The sequence below is a fragment of the Colossoma macropomum genome, unplaced genomic scaffold (assembly GCF_904425465.1).
Source record: "Colossoma macropomum unplaced genomic scaffold, Colossoma_macropomum, whole genome shotgun sequence".
Classification (NCBI taxonomy): Eukaryota; Metazoa; Chordata; class Actinopteri; order Characiformes; family Serrasalmidae; genus Colossoma; species Colossoma macropomum.
Genome location: NW_023494806.1, coordinates 25,841,529 through 25,860,988, shown reverse-complemented (window position 1 = coordinate 25,860,988; position 19,460 = coordinate 25,841,529).

Sequence of the window (19,460 nt, the reverse complement as noted above, 5' to 3'; positions counted from 1 at the left end):
TTCACAAATACAATGGGATGGTGAACAATGACAGCTAAAAGCGGATTAGTGCACAAAAAGTGCTGTCTAGGATAAACATTGAATTGCTCAAGTGCAAGTGTGAATCATATTTCATCAAATTGTCTTAATGACATGCTTCAGAAGATCTGCCATTAACCCCTCTTTTCTAGGTTGGGTTATTTAGCCATTCATTAGGCCAAGAGACAATTTAAGAGGTTTTAATGTTAAATATCATATAAAAAGACTTGTGTGGGTATTTACATAGAATAAAGTTCTCTGGATCTTGCATAACATTACAAGATGATTCAAAAGATCTGTTATCCAGAAAGTTTCTCATGCAGATGCTTTTCCACTATGCTAAGCAAAGCTTCACTGCCTCTGCCAAACAATAGCAGAAATGGATATGGTCCCTTTATAAGTGTAAGCCATGTGTTTCTCCTGAGACTATCTTTTCAAATCCACTGGATCTTGTCAAATGATGGAGGGTGAGGTGTGGGTCAGTGCTCTAACAAGTAAATGTCATCCACAAACCTCTAATGCTTGACCACTGTACGCCCTTGTGCACTCTGTACGCTATGGAGACCAGTGGGCTGAGCTGAGTGTCTTTGGAAAGGCCAGATAAAACACTGTCTTGGCTGTCACATAGCACGCCATGGTGGCTCATCAAGGGAAGTTGCCAAGATGGAAAACAACAGTAGAAAGCCAGGGTCTTACATTCAAGAAAGCCACCAGATTGGTGCATTGAAGCATATGGAACAGATTCAGGTTTTTCAGATAAATGAGCCCAAGGACCAGAGCTTATTTGCTAGGTTGACAGGCACTCATTGGAAAACTGCCAATCTTAGCCTGGGGCCCACATTATTTGACATTATTTGGGGTGTTTTATTACCTATTTAATGCACTTCAAAGGGAGTTTGGAGCCATTTCAGATTCACCCGATGGCAGAAATTAGCATTGCGAAAAGCAAGTGACAGAAAGCTTTCAAACATTTTTGATCACTTGCTCACACTTTAATGAAACAAGAGACCATAGTAACAGCATATATAAACGATACAGCATACAGCGACCTGTATGTTCTTGTTTTATCTCACTGTCAGCAGCTTTTTTGTAATTTTTCAGCCACTGACAGGTAATGGTGCTTCTAAGCCATTCTGTCACGTCTGCCACTACTATGTCCATACGGATGGCAGAAAAATGCCACGACTCCTTGTTGTTACATGTGCCTAGTCATACTTTGACTAAACATGACAAATTGCTGAGGCCTACACTTTAGAAATCCATAATGGCTTATTTAATAAATAACTAAATTTCAGCAGGTGGGACAACTTTAGTAATTTGTGTATAGGAAGAAGCAGCACTGCTTGTGGGCCCAGACGTGAGCTCCTAAACGCAATGACTGGCACAGGAACAAACAGTTCCTGTGCACAGGAACAAAGAGAGTAGTTTCTAAACCAATCCAACACTTTGTGAAGGCAAAGCTCGAAGTATTGTAGGGCAGATAAGCCTGTCATTAGCCCATGGAAGTGATGTAAATATGCATGGTTGAACCCCCTCCCAAAAAAAAAAAACACTCCACTTAACACTCCATTTAAATGTGTGAGGAGTGTGCGTGTGAGAAGAACACATTACATGCAGTAAAACATTACCTCTTGTAAGGATAAAATCTTAACTAACGATAGTGTTTCGCTAGCTAGCTTGTTATAACTATGTTAGCAATTATACTCCAGATGTTGAAAGAGCACTGACTAGAGGAATTTGGGGGTGGATTTTTGAGGGGGTGTATTTAACTGCAATTCAAAACCAGAAGATTAACAAGCATCCAGACATGTGTTCTCATTACTAGCTTACAACAGGCCATGCAAGACTATACTCTGGGCTGAACTGCCCATGCATTATGAAATAAAATTGCTTACAAGTTTTTCCAGCAATGTTTGCAACAACCTCCAACCAGTAGCCTCAAGTCAAATATTTCTGTCATGTCTCATGCCTCTAATGGCTTCTCATCAGCCCCAGCACCAGAACAGCTTTGAAACATATTTTCAAAATCCACTGTCACGTAATGTCTTGACATCAGGCTATGGACTACTGACAGCATTGCAGTCATTATCCTATCTATTCAAAGCTATATGATCGCAAGACTGTGTAGACATCAACGAGAGTACAGGCTTCGCAGCTCATGACAGTTACAACTTATACTCAAATGACGACCACATAAATGAGTTAAATCAGACCACTAAGATGTAAGTTACACAACAAAGTTGAGGAAAAATGCAAACAACTTAAAAACCTAAGCAACCTGTCACGGCAGGCATGAAAAACGTTTATGGATAAGGTGACACTGGGAGCAGGAGAGCAGCATGGGGCAGACAGTAGCAAGCAAATGTCAACATGAAATCAAAGCCAAATCGTGGACATTTTAGGCAATTTATAAGTTTTACCTGACATGTTTTAGGTCCTAAAAAGAGGACATGTCCTGGAAAAAGTGGAAATATAGTCACCTAATTTATGGTCCAGTTATGTCTTGCTTTTGATGACTTGATGCACAGAATTAGACATTCACTTTAACACAAGCTAACTTTTTCATTTGTGTTTGTCTTTGGAAACAGGTAGAAAACACACTCTGTACTGTCAGGGAATCAGGTCGCGTTCACAGCTCCCAAAGAAACATTTTATGACTGGATCTTATAATTCAAAAGCATGACATGTTACTTGAACCTTGATACATAACACTGACATATCCTTGCCGTAAACATCTATCATGAGTTTTCATGACAGATTTTTGTCTATAATATTACAGTGTTACAATTACTAGTAAATGTCATGACAGATGCTATAATTTTTGAGGTCATGACAGTTTATGCCACATGCTAATTTATGCTAAGTGTACTCTAGTTAGCCATCACTTTGATCATAAGCAGTTCTTATACCAGCAAGGAAGACCATACTTCTTGTTGGATCTAACAAAGCCAAAACCTCCACTACATTTTGAGCACGCAAATTAATTAATAGTAAAATACCTCAGACTTCAGTCACCTATTAATGTTACTCTGAGGGCGCAAATGTTTCTGACATCTAAAAGAAGCTGTTAATTTGAATTCCAGTCTGAATGAGTGCTTGTGCTTTTTCAGAATCATCAGGTGCTAAGGCATCACTGTGTATTTGCAACTCTGGCAGTATAATCGCTGCCTCTTTTTGACATTTGCCAGTGTCAACACCACTGGGGAGGCTGAATAAAGGGACCCTGAAACAAATGTCTTGTAGAAGAGAACGTAAGGAAGGTTCATGTGCAAGAATCTTTGAGTATATAATGATTACAGGTATCTTCCAGATATGGGTACTGCTTATGGGCAGGGCTTCATTTGTACATTAACACCGAGTAGTGATGAATCTAGCAGATTGACGGGGTAGGGACCAAAAAAAAAGACATGAGACACGCAGCTCAGTGTGACGTTTTCCCCTTAGTGTTGGAATTTACTTATGGGTGTGACAACGAGGTTCTTAAGCATTTTCTGCTGTCTCAAACAAGATTTTTTCAAAACTAAACAAACAAGATTTTCTTTATACGTCTCTACAGATCAGTGGTCACCAACCCTGATCCTGGAGATCTACCTTATTGCAGAGTCTAGTTTCAACCACAATGTTCTATACCTACTCCAGCTTATTAACTTCTTCAGAAGTCATCAACTGGCTGGTTCAGATGCATTAGCATTGAGGGGCAGCATGTTAGATTCAGGTTTGAATTCTGTATGGAATTTGGAATGGGACTAGCAAAGCAGATCTCCAGGAAAAGGGTTTGTGACCACTGGTACAGACTGTCTTATAAATGTAGGGCTGGAACAACTAATCAGCGTTATCAATAATGTCGATACGACAAATCATTGGCAACAAATCTTGTTATTAATAAGTCACGATGCAGTTTGCACTCCCTATTTACATCACCTGACCAAAATAGAGAAAACACAGATGACAGAGACTACAGTACAGGGTTATGCATGACTAAAAAAAGTAACAGGAACACTTAACTTTAACATTATTTAAAAAGACGATTTCCTGTAAGATGTGCAAAACTCTCACCTGTGATGGTAGTATGACTGTCATGCATGAGAATCTAGAGAAACACTTTCATGGCAGAAAGTAACAAAAGCCCAGCATAGAGAGTAAACCACAGTACAACTGTAGTGAAAAGCTAAAAACAGTGTGTTTTGCACCAAACTCTGATTTGGTTGAGGCAAAAAAAAAAGCATGGCTGAAGGCATGAGCTACATTTCCATATAAACTGCAGAGCTAAAGTATACTTACTTGTTGCTAGTGCTCTTATTCTCAAAGATCTTCTCTATGAGAATTAGCTCAATTTTTTTTGTTCATGTATCGTTCCTTTATTGTTTCTGAACCTGTCACACTGAGTAATACAGCGTTTTTGAGGGCGGTGCAGATGGCATCTTGTAGCATTGTTAATCTTGATAAAAATAGGTAGGAGACAGGGTTTATGTTTGAAGGAGCACTTCTTGCAAAAGAAATAATTCTATAATTATTTTATATTTTTAAGCTGTTAAAAGAAACACTGTATATGAAGTGAAATATTTTGTTATTGACAGACTATTAGCCACCACACATTTTATTTCCTGATTAATCACTTAATCGAAGCCATATTCAAATGATTCGATCCAGCACTTATTTTAGTGGATATGGCATCTCTTTAACATATCAATTACATTTACATATGGCTGCAACTAACAATGATTTCCTTAAAACTCTCTGTTCCAGAAAGGTACAAATGGGAAAATCTGAATTTCCTTATGTTGAAATTTGTCTGAGCTGAAAGAATATCCCTAAAATGGCCCAAAAAGGTTGATTAAGGCCCATTTTCTTAAAGAACTGTGATCTTTTGTTGCTTGTTCTGCCTATTGATGCTGATCTTAATCGTTATAAACTGAAGTGCAATACTGATCGAAAAACAGCAACTCTGGACTGCCTTTCTCTGGCAGTGTTCATAACCCTGGCTCCTAGGTTAAGTGTTCAGTCAGTAGGAGAAGCTTGTTCTATATGCGCATGTAACCGCGCTTAACACCTCCCACTGTTCCTGACCACTGAGGGTTCGTCTGATTCAAAATACCCTCAAAGCCGTGCTTCATGTATTCAGTCCTCCAGGTACAAGCGCCTGCTTCTGATTATACATCATTCCTCTTGTTCTCTGTGCCTCTGCCCGCTGCGATACTGTAGATTAGCTCTCAATCACAGCATGCCCGTCCACCACTCTAATAACAGTAATCCTGTCAAAGGATTTGGGGCTGAATAAACTCGGAACGAGAGCCAACCTCTGTCTTGAAATGAGCTCGCTAAGGATTCGAGGGTGCATACGCGGATTCTGCGAATGCAACGTGGTATATATAACACAACATGTCATTTGCCAGTACTTCATATGTTGCTCCAAAGACACAATCAACAGTAAATGGAGGAGAATCTCGACTCACTCAAGAGGTATTCATTATGCCCAAAAGCCATAAGAGTCTTCAGAGAAACTACACAATAATAGGGAGACGAAGAAGCCGGAGACCAATGGGTGCCCTCTGTATGATTAGAGACATTGCTTTGAGAGAGATCAAAAAATGCTCCACTTCAAGCCACTTGTTCTTTGTTGCATTTATCTTCATATTACTCTTGACCTGGCCATACAAATAAGGCACAATAATGAATATGCTGACCTGTATGCATCCAGGTGTGCATATCCAAATGAATGGTTGACGATAAAGCAAGCCTTTCCCAAAAAAACATGAAATCTCTGCAACTAAGCTTAGAAAAGTATAGAGTGTAAATCAGATCTTCCAGATTTTGGAAAAAGGAAACCTATACAAATATACTGTAAACACTGCATTGCTACTTAATTAGCCAGACAGAAACTGACCACTGCTAAAGGGCTACAATACAAACCCAAACTTAGAACAGTTACACATATTTTAATTGCATAATGATGATACATTTTCAGCTGATGCAACTCAAAATGTTTATTCCTATCAGTCAATATCATTAAGACCTACACTGAAACACACCCACCATTGCATATTTTCATGTTTTGCACTTTAATATTTTTGACAGAACCATAAAGTATAACATATCCCCAGATTCAACACAAACTGAGCTGATAAAATGCCATTTAATACACACTTCTACACACTATATTTGTACATAAAACCATAGTAGCACACAAAAAGAGCTTAATATTTGCAGTTTTTACTGGAAAAAAGTTAAACCTTAATATAAAAAGTTTGAACACAAAACTGCACAAAACCCTTTGACCTAAAATGTAAGTTATCTGAAGTTTTAAAATTTTAGTCCTTTTTTCTGGGCAGTGTACCTGTGCATTTTTATGGAACATGGCTTATAATGAATGTTCTCTTGGCAGTTTCTGTCCATGGTTTCAAAGAGGCGCTCTACAAACCACACATAAGAAAAGGGTCCGTATTTTGTACTTTTTACACAGCGTGTATCATCTGCACGATGCCAAAATCACTCTTGAATAACATGATTTGGGCTCAAAGAGTTGTCATACTGTGTGTCATTCATTGCTGGGACAGCAATTCTAGAGCCTTGTTTGTAGAAAATTTCCTCTCAGCAATACTTTGTTATTCTGTTTTTGTTTTTGGATTGCTTTTCTTGCTTTTCTTTTGACTCTCTCTCAAAGTCGCCTTAAAACACTCCAAACACAATGCTCTTTGAATCAGAAACTCCTATTAGCTAAAGCAACCTAACCAAAGCCAGTTGGCCCCCTCATTGTCCATCGGTGTGCAAGGAAGCTTCCACTTCAACTTTCAAATCTCCAAATCATATACTTACATTGGCTGTGGCTCAGTTCAAGCCAATCAAATACAGAATGTGGACTACACATCACATGGCACAGTGAATGGAAAACGATCTGTAAACAAAAAGATTGAATAACAATCATGCTAAAGTCATTGGAAAGGCATGTTTTCAATACATTTACATTGCAGTTTTATGTAGGAAGTAAACCTCTGACAATAACAAATTTAGGCTTGCATTTCAGTGCTAGTTTCAGGGGAAAAAAAAAAACAAAAATCTCTTTAGCTAACACTACTGAGGAGCAGTGACGCTTTAAAGATAGAATGGAATTTCATGTTGCGGGTGAAACAGACAGTTCTAAATGATTAAACCTTAACAGTAAGTGCAACTCAAAACTGACTACATAAATATTTTGTAGCAATTGATTATCACTAACTCAAAGGTACATGTTATGGATGGACATGCTTATGAACTGCCATGAACTGCTTATTCAAAATAATTAAGCTACAATAACACCTGTGCTTTGCTACAAATGTTGATGACAGGGATATGCACAGGTACAGGTTCAGCATAAGAAGATGGAGAAAACATACAGACTAACAATTCAATGAAACGCCACTTTTATGTTTTAACAGTACTATAAAATGTTACAGTTTTGCTTACGTATAAACTTGTGAGTTTGTTTATTACACTTTGCCACCCACAAATATAAGTGCCTAAACGCTGTTAAGGATATGACTGAGAGAGCATATGTGGAGCAGCTCTATTGCTAACGAGGCTAACAACTCTAGCTGATGTTAGCTAGATCCAGAATGAGTGGAAATATATTTCTGACAAACTAACGTTGGCACATCGTCCAGAAATGGGAGAAAATACCTTGTGTAAAACAACAGGTTTTTATCAGCATCCAGTGTTGTACCTTTTTGCTGTAGTTTTCGTTGAAATGCTGGTTGACCAGCATACCAACATCCGAGTCTCCAAGCATATTACATCACCAATTAGAGTGGTATGTTGATGCGTTGATTGCTAATTATTAAAATTATTACTTTGCAAAGAGTTCACAAAGGTGACATAAGCTAGGTAGGAAGCTGTGCTAACACTATACTAGCCTCCACGGACAGAGTGTACAGTGGAACTGAGGTAAAAAATAAGCTTTGCTTGATTCTACACAATTGTGTAACTGTAGACATTTGCGTATGTGACCACAGAAAGCTGCTCTATATTATTTAATGTCAGCACAAGCAGTGTTAACCTGACTAAGCAAGCTAATTAGCCAAATTAAACACTTCAGACTTATACACATAAATTGACCAAAAAGATAATTAAATTGTTACTCTAACGCAGGCATGTCAAACTGGGGACCTTCCAGGCCAAAGTTTCTGCCAAGATTATAGTTTACCCTCATCCAACACTCTGAGTTCAGTTCATGAAGGCCTTGCTAATTAGCTGATAAGCTGACTCAGGTGTATTTATTTGAAGTAGTGTGCTGAAGTCTGCAGCGTTTTGGCCCGCACGGGCTGGAGCCTGACACATGTGCTCTAATGGTTCCAGCTGTCAATCCAACAATGGTAAATTAACTAGAACGAGAACTGTAAGTTCCACTGGTTCCTGTTTGGGTCGATGATGGATTCTACTGGTTTTCATATACAAGGGTCATTCTAATGAGAAGCAGTTCAGAAACTAGCCACACCAACAGTACACTTTTATAATAGCAGTACAAAATGAACTGGCAAACTGCAACACAAAAGACCATCAGGGATAAAATAACAAAAAACTATTAAATGATATAACCCCAAATTGACTTCATTTAAAGATAACTGATTACAAAAGTGCTGAAATATATGAGCTAATTAACAGGAACAGAAAAGATAATCACTAAGACTGTTGGGAAGCTCAGCCCTCCAGCAGGCTTTACTATTATCTACTAATATGATGTCAGACAAAATGCTGTTCTGTCTAAATCATTCGGGTGTAGGGAAACCTATCATGAATAGCTGCTTACTTGCGAAATTGCAAATAGGACTGTAATCAATCACAATTTACCAGCTACATAAACTCAGAAGAAACCACTGAACACACTTGATATGTTTGATTTACGCCGTTTTTCACCCGGCAGTGCAGTGCAGTATGGTATGGTTACCCCCGTGATCAAGCATATTGTTGTCATTACCACTGCCAAGTGAACCATACTTAAGTATCTACACAGAATTTGGTTACTCTTCTTGCCATGGTACCAAGTGTGCCAAACTATAACATATGCGTGGAGCCAGAATTAGTATAATCAACTGAATGGTCAAACATAATCATCATGTGTCATCACTCAAGTCAAATGTCATTTCTAAAAACACCAGCCAGCTAGCTAGTCAGAATCCTGATTAAATGGTAAATCGGAGCTTGAGGCTCCTTCATTGTTGTTGCTGTGGTTTGTGTTTGTGGTTAACACTTGCATGAAGAAAAAACTGCCTACTTGTATGATTCTGTATTGAGAAATAAACACAGGTACTCAACAAGTGGATTAGTAACCATCACGACATACTGCACTACCTTGTGGCACCTTCACTATATCCGCTGAAATATATTGTAAGCTTTCTTTAGTCAATCCAAATAATTAATTTCATCAACAAGATGAACCAAAAAGATAAGTTTGTCTAATAAAGTAGCCAGTAAGTGTACACAAGCAGAACGGAAAAAACAAATAATGTTTCTAATTAGTGTTTCTCATTTCTTACTATCATAAAAATTATTTGTTATGTGTTAGGTGTTAGATACTCACACTTGCGGCAACACTTGTGGAAACGAAGGTCTGAGTGGCCCCAGAATTCCCAAGCACTCTCCAAGGTGCCAAACCGCCGCCACACATCCTGGGCCAGCACTATTGTCGTGGAAAAAGACAGCACATGCGGACTAAGGGCGAACTAAACATTCACAGCTGGCAGCTGCTGATGGGTCACAACTGAACACTGGCAGACAAAGGCATAAAATGTCACACTAACACTCACTCAGGTGAGTAATTTGGAGATCAACTGCACAGACGCATCTTTTCTCTCTCTCTCTCTTTTCCACCACAGAGCATGCAGTCCATGCTGGTCTCCAGCTGCCCCAGGACTATATTTTTTCTTTCTATTTTCCCACCTCTTTTCTGTACATTCCTGAAAAAACTCACCTGCTCTCACTTGGTCTCTGTGTGCGAGTGTTCACTCGTTTTGTTTGCACACTTCATTGTGCATTTACTAAACCTTTTGCTTTTTTCGGCCTAAAATTTTCAGGCTCTTTCCCTCTTTCAGCCAAAAACAGAAAGTGCTGCTTTTTGGCCAAAAACTTATGGTGGCTGAGATTTTGGTGCATTATTACTACAAACAGCACTTATATGGTAGATGAATCTGATAAAATAGCCAATAACTGTAGCTACAAGTCAGATGTACCTAATAAAATGGTAACACGCTGTACAGTAAGTTTATAAAAGCTTGTGTCTGTGTATATCTCTGTAAGTTTATGAAAAGCAGTGTGCATGTGCCCATAAAACCAGTCCTTCCTTCACAGCTAAGTGGGCAGTTACTGGAGGTCAGAATTCTCCCTTGACTTAAGATGTTGCAGCAGGTATATGACCGGGCTGAGACATATATGGTGACAAAGGTCATCAAGACTTCCCTGAGGTCTTGTCAGTCTTTGCCACAATCTATAGTCAGGCGTTGTTGGAGTAAATTGATATTCTCTCTGAACTGCTCAACAGGAGCTTCCCAGCTGATAATATCAGTAGACAGCAGAATACATTGGCTATCTTTCACTTTTAGTCATCCATCTAAATAAGAGGACAATTATCTTAATTTTTTACATTAATATACTCAACATCAATATTCTGTTTTAGTCATGACAGTATGTCTAATTATATGTTTGGATCATTTCATCTTGAGATTGATCCTATCATAGTTAGTTCTGACTTTGCGATATCAGGTTGAGAGGTATTCTGCATATATGTGCACTCTAAATGCATTTTTTAGACATCTCTAAATATCACTTCAGCTTATTCACCTGTAAACTAGCAACAACTGCCACTTAGCTGTTTTCTCTCAGTGGAATATATATAAACATTCTTGTTAATCCATTTTCATGTTATTACTGTGTCCAAAACTAATAATAATTATCAAGATTGTGCTATGCCTGCAGACACTAACATTGATACCAATATTCCTCTTATGTATTACTACTTAAACAATCAAAGCTAATCTTATGCTGGCCTTTATTATTAAAAAGGAATTCTACTGATTTTTACAGTTTTTTATACAAGTTTGACGTGAAATGCTGTGTTCTAGAGAAAATTTCTAAGTCGACTTTTCACTGTGGCAGTGATAAGAAACCAGACATCTGAAGCATTTATTGCATCTAAAAGCTCCCTCACACAAACCTAATTAATGACAAAATAAATACAAATATGTTGCCTGATGTCTGAGACATTGTTTAGTAAATGTTTAAAACATATTTGGTCTCAAATATATACTTTTAAAATCCATGGCAGAGAGGTACATGCAAGGTGCTGTAAGATAAAACAGCATCTAAAGAAAACTGTAGATGCTTTGTAGATGGTCAGTCAGTCTTTAACTGACTCAACTAGATATGTGAGATCCAACTGAACTTGAAGTTGAGAGTGAAAGTTTCTGTGCAATCTAACCCAAACTTAACTCTAACCTCAAACACAAAACCTAAACCCTACTCTTAAACATAAATCTTATCATAATACTGTTAATAATCATCTAAGTGATGCCAGAAACTTTGTTAATAATATTGTAATAACAGTAATAATATAGTATTTGTATATCATCTATAGTGGACCATCGAAATAAAGTGTGACCAATTTATTTTATTCAGATGTATCTTTTATTACCATTAATACCATAGAAATGTTCAGAAAAGACACATGGCTTCAATCGTCATTCTGGATAGTAAATAAAACGGCTATATTTGCACTGTACATACTGTGACCCTTGGATCCTGTCACCACCACTGTATATAAATCGAGACTGGTACGTTTTTATACAGTGCACCATTTTACATGAAATCGTTCTGAGTGACTTTGTTTACATCTCGACGACTGAATTATGCCGAAAATGTTATTTTCCATTTTCGCTTTCAGTTGAGTGTACAGGCGTAAGCAAAAGTCGTTTTGTTGATTGAAAGTGAGAATAAGTTAAGATCCTCTAAACAACAACCTTGAATATGGCATTTTCTACAAATTTTAGAGCCCATTTTCTATTTATTTGCTGAGTTCAACATATTGGAAAAAAAACTATACAATATACTATATAAACTATATAAATTGTGCCATCAGATTTGCATAGGTCACATTTTAATTTAATTTAATTAATTTTTTTTTCATGTAAACTTTCTCAGTACAAATCATGTAATCTGACCAGGAGAGCCCACACTTTTGCATACAACTGTAAATGTTCCCACAGATACGGCCATTTTTGACACCAAATAATGCATTTTTGCTTGGACCTTCAAAAAAATGAGGAGATTACTCTGCAAGCGTGGCTCAGCGAATGACCAGAAACGACACACATCATGTTCCTCACTGATTCATGTATCATAAAGCAGGAGTAGCCCATGCTGCACTGGAGTGCTCCCTTTGCTATTACTCTACCTCCATCCATACTAGGGGAAGCTGGGCCTATGCAGGAGCATCACAAATCATAAGTGAGGGAAATGCCATAAATGTGTCATGAAGTGCTTTAATGCACTCCTAATGCACTTCTCCTGGCTGCTATAGGAGATTTAATAACAGTGCGAGGAAAGGGCACGGAAGCAGCTAAACTCATTCTTGGAATGAATCCCATCTACATATTGCTCTGCTGTAGCTCAATGAAATCCTGAGATTTCAGCCTTTATGTTTATATACTTTTTTAATTTCTCCTCAGACTGAATTAGAGAACACTTTCTTTACAATGTCCAATAAATAAATGTTCTAAATGCATGAGACAGGAATCAAATTAAGTAATCACGCTAAAACGACCTAAAGGCCATCAAGTTATGAGGGCGGTAATCCACTGTATGAAATGTATCCCAAAATGAAAAAGGAAATACTGGGTGTTCAATTTGATTTGATAGTATTGGATTTTGTGGGATTATGGAGCCAAACTCTACAAAGCTTTGCAAGCTCTGATCCAAATGATGGCCCCCATGGAGTCTCAGATGTCCAAAAAATCAGAGAACTTGCAGCCTAATGAAAAAGCAGAATCTCATTTTTTAAAAAGTTATTTCAAGTCATTTGAGTAATTTTTAGGGCTGTCCAAGTTAATGTGTTCATAATATGTTTTAACAGGGTAAATTATATATTTTCTTAACACAGTTAACACTGCTAACACAATACATTTTTCTAGTTTGACCCTTTTGTACCATCAGTAGTTCCAGGCTGAAGCCCATCTATGACACTGTGAATGTACAGCTTTTAAAAGGCAAAGAATTCCACTGACGGCTCTAAATTAGTTCTGGGCTGAATTTCTGCCTCACGTATGAGTGTTGTCTTAACTGTTATACCTTCATGCCACTAAGCGTAATAAGTGCAGATAATGCAACATATCAACTGTACAAACTATACTAAGAATATCCCATTTAGCTGTGCCTGAGCCATGAATGCTTCATACACGTTTCAAATGAAAATGAAAATGCTGCGATGGCACCCTTGATCACCTCAAACTGTCTAGTCCAGGGGTGTCCAATCTCATCCGCAAAGGGCCGGTGTGGCTGCAGGTTTTTATGCTAAATTAGCTGGAGTTCACCTGATTCCACTTTAATCAGTTAGTCTCCATCTTCAGCAATTGATCATGTGTGCTCCTGCACTGTTGGAACGAAAACCTGCAACCACACTGGCCCTTTGCGTATAAGTTTGGACACCCCAGGTCTAGTCCATTAATCTGAAGTAGTCCACTTTGTTTTCAAGGCAGCAGACATAAAGAACAGTCTTTTTGGGCGTAACCTTAGCCTAACATGGACACCAGAGTGACTGCCACAATTATACTGCCTGAGAAGCTGATCCAACTCATCCAGCTGCCTCTGACAAGGCCACAGTCAGGGCCATGTCCGCAAAAGGATAACGTTTTTCAAATTCCTGCAGTGTCTGACAGTCATGGGCATGAGTGTATCTGACGCACACAGGAGAAATGACCACAATGTAACTGACGCTCTATTTAAAGTGGAACAAAATATTTGAAAATAAACTAAGAAGCCAACATTAGCCTTGTAGAAATTCAAATGTAGCACCATTTTTTGTTGGGCCCCTGGGGCTAGTGTTAGAAAGTAGAAAGCAATTGACATATATGTTGTTTACTTTTTTTTGCACAGTAAAACTATTTCAGATTGACTTTCGTTGTTAAAAATGTTTCTTATTAAAAACTGAAGGGACATCCCAGAATAATAAGCCACAGTTAACCTACAAAAAACGTTTTACACAAGCATCTAACGGGTTTACTTCAAAATATATTAACCATTTTTTATTTTTATTTACGCTGTGATATAAATTTTTGGCCATACCACCCACTACTACTCAGCATTACAGGCCAGAGTTATTTCCTGCCACAGCCATGTCGTAAATTTATTTATCAATGAAGGAAGTTGAGTCGTATGTACACAAAACACAAGACAGATGCGGCAATACCCAACCTAACTGAATTTATACCTCACAGGAGAATTATTGATAAAGCAACTGGATGTTATGCAACACCTATTTTCATGTTCAGGTTCACGTTAACCCTGCGTTCAGACATTAAACATAATGTTATTGAATCACACATAGTAATAAACACTCTGATTAAGCTTATTTTTTCTGCTCATATAGCTTCACAAAAAAAGCATAGCTTTTTAAATGGAAAAATCTTTCTTTAGGGTCAGGTTTGAGCAAATGAAACAAATGCGAACTACATCAAACAAATGCAAACTACACAAAACAATGTGATTAATCATGATTCGTTATTTTAATCGCTTGACAGCCCTAGCAACATTCTGATTGGGTGGGCAATATTAGAGCATGGCAAACCACTTTCACCCATTTGAGCAGATGTCCCATGCAGAGCCTTCTTACTTCAGGGCAAAACCCACCCAAATCACTGCGGCAAACTTCTTTTGAAGGGCTGAGACATTGCTTGACAAAGACAAATTGAGACGGAAGGAGGATCAAAGGAGTTAAATTGCTGAGGGGTATATTCGGCCCTGTGGAAGTGTGGAAGGATCTGGCCTGGCTCTCAGGAGTCCCTCGAGCTTACTGTTTTCACACAAGCCCAGCTTTGGCACCTACGCTAATTCCCAGGACACAAGACTACATAGCAGTGTTAAAAGGTCAATAAGAATGGAGATATTGAGTGCTAGGGGAGAGAGGCTACTTCTGGGGCTTTCAATTCACATGAGTGCTAAAAATCCTACTTTTAGGATTATCACTAAGATCAATACGCATCTGTACTGTTTATTCAGCTTAACCTCAGAGAAAACCAAAAAAAGGGAATGGCCACTTCTTACTTGGAATGATATGAATATAGTGTGAGTGATATGTGTTTTAATGAGCTAATAATTGCATCAACCAATAGCATTTGCTAATTTGATCTTAAATGTTCAAAAATGAAAACCACTGTGACTCTAGTAGCCGCCGGTGCTTTAGTGTCTGAAATAATTCCAGTTGTCAAATGGTGAAATATGATTATCAGTTCTCACCTGTTATTTTTCTTAATATTTCATGCTCAAATTAAAAGGAAGAATGCACAAAGCTTTAAAGAATTTGTATATTAGAATAATTTTGAATATAATTCAAATTACGTATTCATTTCTCTATTTAGTATTCAGAAGCTTCATCTTAAAGCCATAAAAATTGCAGCCTAAAATAATCAGCAAAAGCCTTAAAACAGAACAATTTTTGTTAATATATGTGCAACACAGAAGCTTGCAATGAGTATAAATAAAATATTTTTCAGAATGCATCCGGCATCCACAACTTAGTTAGCTCACTCAATCTCACTAGCACGCTAGATATCTTTGCAAGTAATCTTAGAGCTCCGTATGATTTCAGTTTTTCCTTCCTGCTCGAACAATGTAAACTTTTCCAATTAAACATCTTCCTTCCAAATCTTCACTGTGAACAGCTATTTATAAAACCAGATATTTTCTTTCTTATGCTACACTGTCATTGATTCAAAGAAGAAGAAGAGAGATAGTGTTTCCCATCTGTACCCCTCAAAGAAAGTTTTGCGTTCTGTTTGCTGTTCCTGATGAAGACTGGCCTACTCTTGCCTGACCTGCTAAACACAGAGCGGTAGCCACACTCATTTGCACAAAGTTAAAAGTCTGCTAAATTTTTTTGTCACATAGCAAGGCAGATTTCACTGCACCACAACCCAATCATGCACCACACCAATTGGCAGAGCTCTCCATTTAAAGGAACAGAACGCTGTGAAGTTGCAAGTCATAAAGAGAGCTGACAGTCCAAGCAGTGTTTAGTGTTGATACAAAAAAGATTGTATGACATCAAAAACTATTTCGTTTTTAAGGACCTATTAACACTTTCTGTATACATTTTTACAGAAAAATATGCAAATTATTTTCTGATCCATTATGAACTGCAAGTATTCAGTCTACTAACATATTTTATAAATATGTTATATTAACTAACATATAATATAAATGCACTTATTACAATTACATTCTTTGAAAATTAGTGTGAAAGAATGTGAAATGCAGTGTATTTTAAGCATTCTGCATGATGATACTATACCGCCCTCCCACCTCAGCATGACTGATGACATCACATATACACAAATACACTCGTAGCTATCAAGGGTCTTCCATCGATATATCAGTCGATATCATTCGGGCCCTACTTATTGCATCCAGGATCCAGTTTGTAGTGCCAGCTGCTTCTGAGTTGACTGTTTTTCCATAGTGTTCCATTTCTTCCTCTCCTACACCCAGACACACACACTCAGGGGTAAACAGAATCGGCCGCTGCCCTGCATCTTGCATTTTTTCGCCCCAGCTGTCACTCAAACGCAGGCTGTGGAAGTCTATTTGATGGTAATATTTTGCTCAGCGTGACATCTCATTTATTCTCCCTAATCATAATTTCTTTTTTACACACCTTTTCCTCAGCTCACCGAAGCCCCCTGCCTCAGCCCATCCTCCCCCCAGCCCTGTCATTTCTGATCTGGGTGGAACCGCTGCGTTCGGGTCAGCGCCTCTGAGCCGCACTATTCGCCGGGGAGCCAGAAGAGGGATTTACATCTCTGTGCTGGAGTTTTCCCCTCCATTTGATAGAATGCCAGGTCACTGCGCTGCTCCAGCGGCGGAGGCAAGATAATGGCTCCTGCACGGGCTCCCAGTCATTACGCACTCAGTGCCTGTGACCTTGCTCAGGGGCTGGGGATGGAGTCTGTGTGAGGGAGTGAGTTGGGAGGGTTTGAGGGGGTTATTGGTGGGGGTTCTGGTGTTCTGTAGTTTGGTACTACCGCTACACCAGGCCAGAAACACCCCCACCAGCACCACACTTCTCCTGCATATGATGGTAGTGGATAGGGTTATAAAAACACAGGGAAAGGTTATTTGACTGCATAGAAATTTGGAGTAGATTTCAACAATATAAAATATATGTTCATATTTGTGAGGGAGGCGAGATTAAAAATACTGGAATACAAAACAAAACACTACAAAGAAACAACAAATAAATCACAGGGAAATGATCCCAGACCAAACTGAAACATGAGAGCTGTTAATAGTAATGACAGGAGTAAAAACACCTGAGAAAGGAGGGGTAACAAACTATACCCAGATGGCAACGCTGAGTTTCTGAGTTTATGACAAAATAAAAATCACAATTCTTTGTCATAAGACATTTTCACAACAGACAATATTTCATTTTTATGAGGTTTGCCAACAAATTGGAACAAACAAAATGCACCAGTAATGCTACATTTCTGAAAGAAGACATTGAAAACTTTTCTTTTTCATTAAACACTTGCAAAAATATACTGTTTATAGAAGGAATAGGAAGAAAATCAATCATCAAAAATAAATACTTAAGATATGATATAATAGGGTTAACACTTTCTTTTACAGTTCTATCAGTTCTAAGTACTAAGTGTGAGGTATTACTAGGTAACATTTTTGAGTAACATCATGAGTTGTTCAAAGATAGCTTAACTAAAGTGCATTGAAATGCCCAGTAGGTTCTAGATATTCACTCTGTACATCTGTGGTGGTGTAAGTATTTTGGGTAAAATGGTAGCGAGTATCTAGACAGTCTTACTAATCTAAAAAGTTCTAGCTATTAAGCTGATAAAGTACACAGTACAATATCTAATAATTATTTGAAGTATCAAGGTGGTAAACATGAACAACACATTTTGCTGTAATGTCATATGTTTAAGCAGGAAACTAATCTGTAAAAATCTCTGGGTAAAAAGTAGTGATATGGGACAAAAAAGTCTTATATTGTATGTACCTGTTTACTATTAATATTTAGAACCTGTTAGAAACTTAGTTGTAATTTAGCTAAACTGTGTAGGTAAATATGTCCATGATGCATTGAACTGTTGCCTGATCTAATCACTGATTTCAGAGATACCCCTAGTAGTTTGGCAAGGCAACATTCTACCTCCATTTCATCACAATTGGAACAAAACGCACAATTCACTGGACAATTTACTGCTCTTCATGAAGATTAGTACTGCAGCGAGCTGTTTGTCTTTTTAAACATCTTAAATTCTCATATACAGAATGTATACAATTTAAGTAGATATTGCTGAAAACATCAGATTGCTGAATACAGTTAATGGTCATATAATAAAGTGCTTCCACATCTTACACAAATGTTGCAGGAGGTACAGCACTGCAACCAACCATGGTGGTCTATTTTCTATTTTTAATTTTTTTTTTTCATCTTTTTTTTTTCATCTAGTTTGGTAATGTGCACAGCCTAAAAGCTCTAAATGCTCAGGCACCAAAGCCGCAGCAGTAGACCTCAGCTAACTGCAATGCATTAGGCACTTGGGCTCTTAACCTTGCTCAATAACAGAAATATTAGCCAGGTATGTTAATGCTTTTTTGAGGTTTCCATGGCGGCCGCGCTCCTCGGCAAAGCGCAACAAAAGGGATGATAACATAACCATACCATCCATATGCTATTAACAAAATGGGAACTAAACATCTCTCTCTTTCCTGCCTTCGACAGATAATGCCACACATGCTTTACTTTTTTTTCCCCTGACTGTGAGTGGGTAGTATTCCCAGGAGCCATTTTGGAAAAGTGCTTGGAAAGCTACATGGAGGAGGCCACTTAGATCAGTTGAATCTGGTGTGTATAGTGTTATTATTCGGAAAAGCTATGAGAGTCCCTTCTCCCCACTCACACGCACATCATTTTCCTAATTGCTCTGTTAATGCCATGTTGTTTCTGAAGTTGGGAAGTGATCAGTACTGTAACTACTCAGTATGATGTGATCATGGCCACACACTGAAAAACTTTTACATTATCAATCATGCATTGACTGTAAGCTAAACAGGGTTCATTTTGTATGTAAAGCACTGTGAAGAAGTTAGAAACCACACTTCATGCATTTAGTTTTCAGTCAAAATACTAAGTACAAGTCATTACTTATTTTTCAGTGCCAGGAAATAAAGCAGAAAACATATGCAAA